Source organism: Periplaneta americana, chromosome 7, assembly GCF_040183065.1.
Source record: "Periplaneta americana isolate PAMFEO1 chromosome 7, P.americana_PAMFEO1_priV1, whole genome shotgun sequence".
Taxonomy (NCBI): domain Eukaryota; kingdom Metazoa; phylum Arthropoda; class Insecta; order Blattodea; family Blattidae; genus Periplaneta; species Periplaneta americana.
The window spans coordinates 74026404-74036339 of NC_091123.1; the positions used below are offsets into that span (position 1 = coordinate 74026404).

The 9936-nt window shown below is 37.5% G+C and overlaps 1 pseudogene; it reads left to right on the forward strand.

Moving 5' to 3' along the window:
* The first annotated feature begins 850 nt into the window (after positions 1 to 850).
* On the forward strand, positions 851 to 9507 carry LOC138702773 (putative nuclease HARBI1; annotated as a pseudogene).
* The last annotated feature ends 429 nt before the right edge of the window (positions 9508 to 9936 follow it).

A 9936-nucleotide genomic window follows, 5' to 3' on the forward strand; every position in this document is an offset into this window, starting at 1 on the left:
AAGGTGCGACATTTTAATTATTCACTAGAAAAATAGCCCATAAGAACCCATTACATTTGAGGTGTCAGCAGCGCGATTGCTTAAGAATTAACGAGACATGTTCTCATGAAAATATGATAACCATATTCTCTGAAATGCATAGAAAGAAAATATTATATTGTAACATTCCCTGTGAAAGATAAGCTCAGTTGAAATTTAGGAAGAACTAGTAAGTCCTTATAGACATATTGTTGAGTTTGGGTTTGCTTGATCACAACCTGCTGCATCACATTTTGGACTGGGTAATACACTTCACGTTTAATTTACGCTAAAGCTTTATATATGTCCCTATTAATATTGGAGCAATCATTTCATGACATTTCCAAGTCCACGTGAAATATATTCTACTCGGCATCTACGGCACCAGAAGGTGAAATGAAAAAATTAGAAATTTCTTGCCTAATGTTGAGAGCACTTGCAGCGGCATTCCTTGCACCAATCCTTAATTGCCTAGTGGATACATACTGTAATGCGCTTTGCTCTGGTATTGCCCCTCTCCGCTCTCCATGTAGCAATTCTCCATTATTTTCCCTATCAACAAATGCTGGTGGACAATATGTTGTAACATTGTATTGCTTCTCCAAAATTCTGAGGAAATTATGTAGCCACACTGTGGCTTTTATGGTATTGTCCACATGTTCCGGATTAGCATTAATAACTCTATGAAATATTCGCCAACGAGCAACTAGAATTCCAAAAATATTTTCAATAACTCGCCGACCTCTTGAGTGACGAAAATTTAAAATTTTTCTTTTTAAATTTGTTAAGGATGCTTTTGCATATGGTCTCATTAAATTTGTACTTAGAGGGAATGCCTCGTCACCAAGAAAGTAGTATGGAACAAGAGTATCTGAGTGTGGAAGAGGCGCTGGATGTGGTAACGGTAGTAAATTATTACTTAATTGTTTACCAAATTGTGACTGTCTGAAAATTCCTCCATCACTCTGCGACCAGTATGCCCCTATATCTACATGTGTGAAGCAGTAGTTTGCATCGCACACTGCCATTAAAACAATACTAAATGTCTTCTTATAATTAAAAAACTGAGATCCAGAGTTTGTAGGTGCTTGAATGACAACATGTTTGCCATCGATAGCACCGACACAATGAGGTACATTCCAAATATTATTGAAATCATGTGCAATCCTTTCATAGTCATCTTGGTAGGGAACAGGTAGATACGCTTCATGAAGAGCATCCCAAATTATCCGTGTGGTTTCATGAATAATATTGCAGCAAGTTGATTTTCTAATTCTGTATCTCCATGCTAAGGTAGGTATTGAATCTGCAGTAGCCAGGAACCTGCAAGTATAATAGTACATTATGCAACGAGCCTATAATGATAGTAATTAAGACGCAAGTATGTTTGTTTATGAAACGAGCGCAAGCGAGTTTCATAATTTTCATACGAGCGTCTTAATTACCATTGTAGGCAAGTTTCATACGACTTTTTATGCTCGACCATATTTCTAACTTGAAATTATTCAGAAGTATCATTTTATTTTTATATGACTCAAGATCGGAAGTGACCTTTGCATAACTCGTGTGAGATGTGCGCAGACGCGAAAGTATTGATTTTTTCTGAGGAACAATAATGTCATTGACCTTGATGTAGAGAATAACATGAACTAATTTTGGTATAACCTGGAAATTGATTTAGAATTGAAAAACGAGATGACAAATTGAATTTATTTGAATATTATTTACAATTAACGCTTATTATTATAGTAACAGAACATAACCTTCTGCGACAGTATTGGATTTCCAGCCTCCGTGACGTTTCCCTCGTTATCTTTCGATTGCATATCCGAGAATAATCGAAAACCTGAACTTTAATGAATAGGTGTACTTTAATGACATGCATTAAAGTATTGCTACCAGGTGTATAATTACTACATTTCGGCATGGTCGAGCATAAAAAAACATAGTAGGCTAGTTATTAAAAATCCGTTTCTTTAGAAAAGTCCACAAAGAAGATGAAATGTATTATCTACTGCTATGCTATATATTGAGAAACTATACTGATATCATAGCCTGGCAGGTTCAGCCGGATTCTTGGATGTTCAGGTACTATGCCCAACTCAAATGAGCAATCGAGATTGACCAAATGAGATTGTGTTATTTAATTGTTTACTTTCAACACTAGTGAGTAGTTATGAGATAGAACTAGGATTCTCAACGTAATTATTATGGTTAAATTGAATTTGAAACCCTGTTGAATTTTATGAGTTGTTAATAAGATGCAAATCACATCTCAAAACATCATTCCTCGTGAAAGTATGGGGAAACTGGATATTGACTTATTGCAAATCATACACAGTTTGTCACTGGAGTATAATACAATTATAATTACTACTATTATTATTAATATTATCAATATTATTATTATTATTATTATTATTATTATTATTATTATTATTATTATTCTTGAGATGAAAACAAAAGTTCTTACCTAAGTGTGATGGACAGAAGCAGTGCTGCTGGCAAAGAGGCGCGGTTGCTTTTCTTTTTTAAAAATGAAGCTACCATGTTCGACAACATATCGAATTGGTCTGGGATCATCCTCATGTAATAAAGAAATTGTTGAGGATCTTTTTGTCGCATTTCTTGTAAGAGATTATGAAAATCTCCTTGTTGGATTCTTCTGACATTCAATGGATGAACCCACCAACGTCTACATGCACCATTTCTAGTTATTATGTAATTACTGCAAGCAGAAGCTAATACAGTTTGTAAAAACATAAATTGCAAAAGTATATCGTCATTGGTTTCCATTCGTAGTTAATAAACTTCTACCACATTGTCATAATAATAATAATAATAATAATAATAATAATAATAATAATAATAATAATAATATCAAGTGGGCCGTGACTGCACAGCCGCCCGTATCTTTCAATCTATTTCGCCGTGATTACATACGGTAACAACGGTTATTGTGAATGTTATATGGTTTATGTCTTGCGTTTATGTTTAAGTTAGCGCTTGCGTTTTCATTGTGAATGGGCCTTAAAATACAACTCGATAGTCTATAAACCGAACCTGAGACACTCCGCGAGACGAGAGAGCTTTGCTTACTGACTATAGCGCCAGGCGTTCAATAGCAATGTATGGAATGGAATGGAATTTAACTGAGGGGGCACGGACGGCCCAGCACTGAGACCTCTTGAGATCTATTGCACTAACCCTCAATATGGAATGAGTTGTGTGCCACAGATCCCCTACACGCACCGCCCTAATAGCATGGCTCCCTTAACGACCGGTCCCTACAGCCGACAGAATCCATATACCATTCCTGCTTCGGCAAATTCCACCAAGGCCCCCCTGTCGGTCCGAGGCGAAACTCCTCCCCCGAGTAGGTTCGCCTCGGGTGCTCGTTGCAGAAGCTATCCAACATCGCTGACCTACATTCCACGGAGACAGGTCGAGAGAGCCAGCAGCTTCGGGAGGTCGCCGGCAGAGTGATCTGAAAAACCAGAAACGGGATGATGATTATGGCGGAGGAAAGGAAGTGACGAAGATGAGTGGGGTTCCAATCGCCTGACTCGCTAACCCCTTAGCAACAACGGTAGACTGTAGCAATATAATACTTAATATAATATTTATTTTCGTAACCGGTTGTGCACGACTCTATTCTGGATATACTGATCTTTAGTACTAAACCTGGAAGAGGTTTGGGTGACTTCACGTATTCTGTTTGAAACCTTTTCTTTACCTAACCGTATACAGGGAGAGTCGAACGAGCACCAGGTGTGACTCTAGGATATGCTATTGCATAGATACTTTGTGTTGGATTGCTACCTGATGACAGTAAACTGTTTATAGACAATTATTTCACTTCCTTTGGGTTATTGTAAAGATTTTCAGCAGTAAATATTACGTGCTTTGGAATTATAACAGCTGGTAGAATTGAAAAGGCACCTCCAAAGGATCTGAAAAAAATCCGTTAGAGGTGCTTGCCATGCCATCAAAGACATACCTAATAAACTGACGATGGAATGACAATGCTCAGGCCACTATAGCAAACAAATGTAGCAACACTAGGTGTAGTTTCGTTAGGCTTATGCTCATGGTGGGGTACTAAGGATAAGAGAAAAATCATTGTTCAACAACCGAAAGTAGGACTCTATCGACTTTGACTATGGTTCACTTATCAGATTTTATATCAACGGATCAGTAGTCAACTTGTGGACGCTGTACAGACAATATCAGAAGGCAATATCTTTGCTGGAATTCGCAAGACAAATTGTAAAGTCATTGCTTGCAACACCACTAATGGGCATTTCCAAGACTGTAACACCTAAAGGGAGAAACCAAGTTCTCAATGAAATACGTTTTATAGACTTGATCACCTAGTTGTCTGGTAAAGCAGTGGGCGCAGATGTGCTTACCATGGGAAATGTGCTAAATTTTGTTGCGTCAAATGTAATGTTGATCTTCATCCTGATACTTGTTTTCTAAAATATCATATAAAATGAAGAAAACCGAAAAAAAAATGTTATTGAAGTATCTAAAATAATAATTAAAGTTATTAGACATGGATATATTGTTCAAATATTAGTTCAAAATGTCTTTCTTACATTGTAGGAGCCTATTAAGTATTTGTATGAAACTGACACTGTAACTGCCCAGCGTATGTTATATCATACAGGTCACATCTACTATACCGGAAGAGACAAAATTGTAATTTTTGTGTATTTGTACTCAGTATGGTGTAACAATTATAATATTATAAAATTATATGATTATGAATTCCTTTTTTTTATCTGGGCATTAATGGGTTTATCTCGATGCTGAAAATGCATGTTTAAAAGTATAGACTACTTACATGGCTTTCGGTTTCTGAATATGAGTTACAGGGTTTGTTGCTTCCCCCGAGCCCCATACACCTTCTGTGATGATATCAGAGGTCAAGGGTCTGGTATCCTTAGGGATAGTCAAAATACCCCTTTTAACGTAAAGCACACTCATCATTGGAACAAAGCGCTCCATCTTCACGATGCTCTACTAATGTGTAGTGGTTTCCATGGATGCGCTCTATTTGTTCCTTTTCACAATAATGTAAGCCGAACGTCATAATCAACCTTCAACACCTGAGGAGGAGAAACACTTCTTTAATTTCGCCGGTGTTTCTTTTCTCTCAAAATTACGAGGTAGCGATATTGAGTCCTATCTCATGTCTAGTGGGCAGGAGTTAGTAGCCAAAATTTAAGGACAAATCTTAATGAAGGAAATTGAACCGTCTATTGAATAATTTTTTTTAATGTTTGAATAATTTCATTGGAAAAATTGTTGCCGGGAACTTTGGCTCAGCCCACTAACGCTCTACCGACTGAACTACCCAGGAACTTCACCAGACACCGTCTCAATTTTTCTCTTTTTATCCACGTAACTCGAATGGGCTGACGACAGAAACGGTGAGACGGTGTCGGGTGAAGTTCCTGGGTAGCTCAGTCGGTACTCGATCCCGGAACAATTTTCCCTTGAAATTATTCAAGTCTACTTCACAGGGAGCTTTACCTGAAAACTAGATTTGCATAATATATACGTTACTATAGGTACGTCAACAGAAAACCATAATTTCAAGTCACATAGAGTTTGTGTGCACTCGATGTGGGTTTCTGGCGTCTTGTCAGCCCACTCGAGTTACATGGATAAAAAGGGAAAAATTGAGACGGTGTCGGGTGAAGTTCTTGGGTAGCTCAGTCGGTGCTTGACCTCGGAACAATTTTTACCTTGAAATTATTTAAGTCTGCTTCACAGAGAGCTTTACCTGAAAGCTAGATTTGCATAATAGATACGTTACTGTAGGAACGTCAACAGAAAACCACAATTTCAAGTCACACAGAGTTTGTGTGCACTCGATGTGGGTTTCTGGCGTCTTGTCAGCCCACTCAAGTTACGTGGATAAAAAGGGAAAAATTGAGACGGTGTCAGGTGAAGTTCCTGGGTAGTCAGTAGAGCGTTGGTGCGCTAAGCCAAAGGTCCCGGGATCGATACCCGGCTCCGGAACAATTTTTCCCTTGAAATTATTCAATCCTGCTTTACAGGGAACTTTACCTGAAAACTAGATTTGCATGAACCATCTGTAGTTTATGGCAAAGTGAAAGATTATTGAGATTCTATTGAAAACACAGCAGCAGTGTAGACAGAAGGAAATCTATAAGTCACAATACAAACAATTTGTCACAGAATTTTCAAAGCTCTACTTTGACTGGAACCTTATTCCAGACTTTGATTAGTACTCAATAATGTTTTCAGTAGTTTTCAGCCCAGTTAAGTCGTTTCGGCTACTAACTCTGCAGCCAACCTCTCGATTACTTTTAGTCGTGACGTGAATTTGAATTGAATAATAAAGAAATGGGAGGAGAAACTTTAAAAGGTACGCGAAATCCTGTTCACGCAAGGGAGTTCGGGGCTGAGAAAAACTGTATATGTGAGCTCCAAGGCTGGTGGCCACTAGTCTCACTCCATGTTTCTAGAAAATTTTGAGGGGGGAAAAGGCCGAAAATGAACGCAACCTAATAGCTAGACTGTGGCTCGGAGCTCTAATACGACGATACAATTTACCAGTGCTCTGCAAATGTCAATATGAATGAATACTGAGCATCGAACACAAGATATTCAGAGTAAGTTGCCTTTTATTACGTAGAACATTACAATGAACTCACACGAGTTGTTCATGCATTAAATAGTGAAGATTCAGCTGCTATTTCAATGGCAAGATCCTTGATATAAGGAATATGTATTACAGTCTGCAATTCATAAAGACCAAATTATGGAAACTTGTCAAAAGTTATAACGCAACTGTCCGAAGGTATTAAAATAATTGAGGCATCGCAAGGACCACATCGATGGCTAAGAAGTGATACCTCGTATCTACAAAAATGGTCATTTAGTTTAACTACATTATTATTTAGAATAACTACATTATTATTATTATTATTATTATTATTATTATTATTATTATTATTATTATTATTATTATTAATGATGATGAATCTGAAATACAAATGACTCTTTCTGAAATTAAATTGACCAGTTCTGAAATAGATGTGGAAATGGTGTAGCTCTAAGGCGCAATGCACACAGAGAAGACGTAGACAGGACGTGGCTCGGACGTCGGGCGGAGACACGACGCGGACATGACGTGACCAAAGCATACTGAAGAGTCAAAAGACTTGCGACACCTGAGGTTTCGTAATGTCTTCTTCGGAAGATGAGGATGCCTTGGCTGTCGTACAACTCGCTATTATTCAAGCACAGAAAAGATTTTGGATGCACCCTTTGTGGTTGAAAAAGGGAAGGAAGTACGGCATATTCGATGTGATGAAATAATTGAACTTGTATCCGGACCGTTTCCAGACCTCTTATGGAATGTCCCATCAATGATTCTACACCAATTACATAAATTAACGGACAGCCTTAAAAATCCATAAATTGGAGACAGCCTATTTGTCCAGAGGAAACGATTTTGATAACATTGAGTAAGTTAAACAAGAACCTTAATTTCCAAATATTTTATTTTTATATTACATAATACAAGAAACGTTTGAAATCCCATTGAAGGGAGATGATGAGTGAAATTCCTATTTTATAGAATTGTTTGGTTAGGACTCTTAATTTGTAAGACAAAACATATTATACTACTACAAGAATTGACACATGTATGTTACTATCAGCCTAATATTTTTACTCATTCCATTCTTTTGACTAAAGAAAGTTGTATATTTCAGAATGTATCACCTTCTACAAATTATAAGTCTCATACCATATTTTTTGCAGCATCTGTGAGCTCCTAGAAAAAAAGAAGTATTCTGAGGAATAAACTTTCACACCTCTTAATCGTGATTTATTTTATTGTTTATAACTTAAAAATTCACTTCAGTTTAAACCATTTTCTATCATACTTTCCCGCATAGAAATCAATGTCTCTTTTGATGACTGACCTGAAGTAGTGCTGTTTGCAGACGATGTTGATAAAGTGGCATATGTTGAGTTACATTGACTGATTCCAAACTTATGACGCCACGCCTTGATAGAGTGATCACTTCCCTGCTAAGAGAACCGTTGTCTGTGGAATAGTTAGAAGCGTTTTGTTCAAGAATTTGTTCTTCTAATTGCAGGATTCCCATTTTAAATTTCCGCTTTTGATAACAATTCATGGCTTTCATGTCTGATAAAACGCTTTGTAAGAATGCCATATCTGGGTCATGTTCGGTAACGTTCTTGTTCAACAAACTCCTTCTTTCTTCAAAGTAGTTACAGGCAGTATCATTGTGTTGCCTTTGGAAGGGCGATATTTCAAAAAGTGTATGGTGGTGCCAGATAATACTCTTTAACTGGTTTAACTCCAGAACTTTAGGGCTGAGCTCTTTTTTTATTATAGGTACTTGGAGTACCGTCCTCTAATATTTTTCCAGCGCTCCTTGTAGTCGCTTACTGAAAACAAATGAAATCCACTTACTTATGTGTCGATAAATTAATAAATAATTTAAATACTATTTTGCCAGAATGACACATTAATAAATTTTAAAATGTGTTAATAATTAATTAAATAGCATTCTTTGTTCCTTTGCAAGTATTATGCGACTGGATGTTCATTTAAAGCACTATCACTCTATTTTCTGAAAGGACACTCCACGGTACGAAACATTGCGCATGAAATCTCCGAGGTTATTTGGAACAAATTACAGCCAGAATTCGTGCCTACACCTACTGCAGAGATATGAATGGACATAACTCAACGTTTCTATTTACAGTGGAATTTATCCAATTGTACTGGGAGTAGGCTATAGATGGAAAGCACATTCGAATGAAAGCGCCGCCAAATTCAGGTTCTGCCTTTGTCAGCTATAAAGATTCTTTTCTGCAGTATTGCTGGCAGTGGCAGATGCGGATGGCCTATTTGTGACGGTGGATATTGGTGAATACGGACGAAACAGTGATGGGCGGGCATTTCAGTGAATTAATTTTTGAAAAGCTATGCAACAAGAACATCTCCATTTACCTGAATCAACTCCACTACCTGAAGAAACACAAAATATTCCTTATTATTTTGTAGCAGATGAAGCGTTCCCACTTAAAAGAAATGCAATGAAACCTTTTTCTCGGAAACAATTAACGGACGAACGAAGAATATTTAATACTAGGTTGTCTAGAGGGCGAAAATCCATACAATGTGCATTCGGTATGTTGACATCGAAATTCAGGGCACTGAATATCTCCATTTGTTGTCACCCTTCTAAAGTTGATATGATCATCCAAGCAATGTGCGTGTTGCACAATGTCATAAGGAAGTGCGATGGAAAATTTTCAAGACCCCGTAATGAAAATGTTATAATAGGTAACTTCATGAACGTACCACAACCAAGAAAACTGACTCTGCAATACATCAGGGAATATCTTTGCAAATACTTCAAAGAGCACGCTTCCATCCCATTACAAGATAGGTATTGCGTGGATTAAACACTTGCATTTTGTGATGTTTCTGCTAAAAAACACTAATGAAACTAATAATAAATTGTTAATAAACTTACCTGTTTCGTTTAATTTTCTTGGGATCGTTTACCATGCTTTGTCCTGTACACTTCTATTACAATAATCTGAGCTATTGAAGTCATATAATGATGAATACTTTTCAATCTCTTCACAAAATTGAATATTAAATTCAAAATCGTCATGCATTTTCTTATGAAGTCAGACGCCACGTGTCGCTTTGAAAGGTCGAGCGTGACTGGAAAGAGACGCAGTGCAGGCTTCGGAGTGGCGCGCCCCCTTCCCGTCCTCTCTGTGTGAATTGATACATTTGTTTACATGGGAGAGACTCGAAAAGGCATCATGCCTCCGCCCGATGTCCGAGCCACGTCTTCTCTGTGCGCATTGCGCCTATGAGAT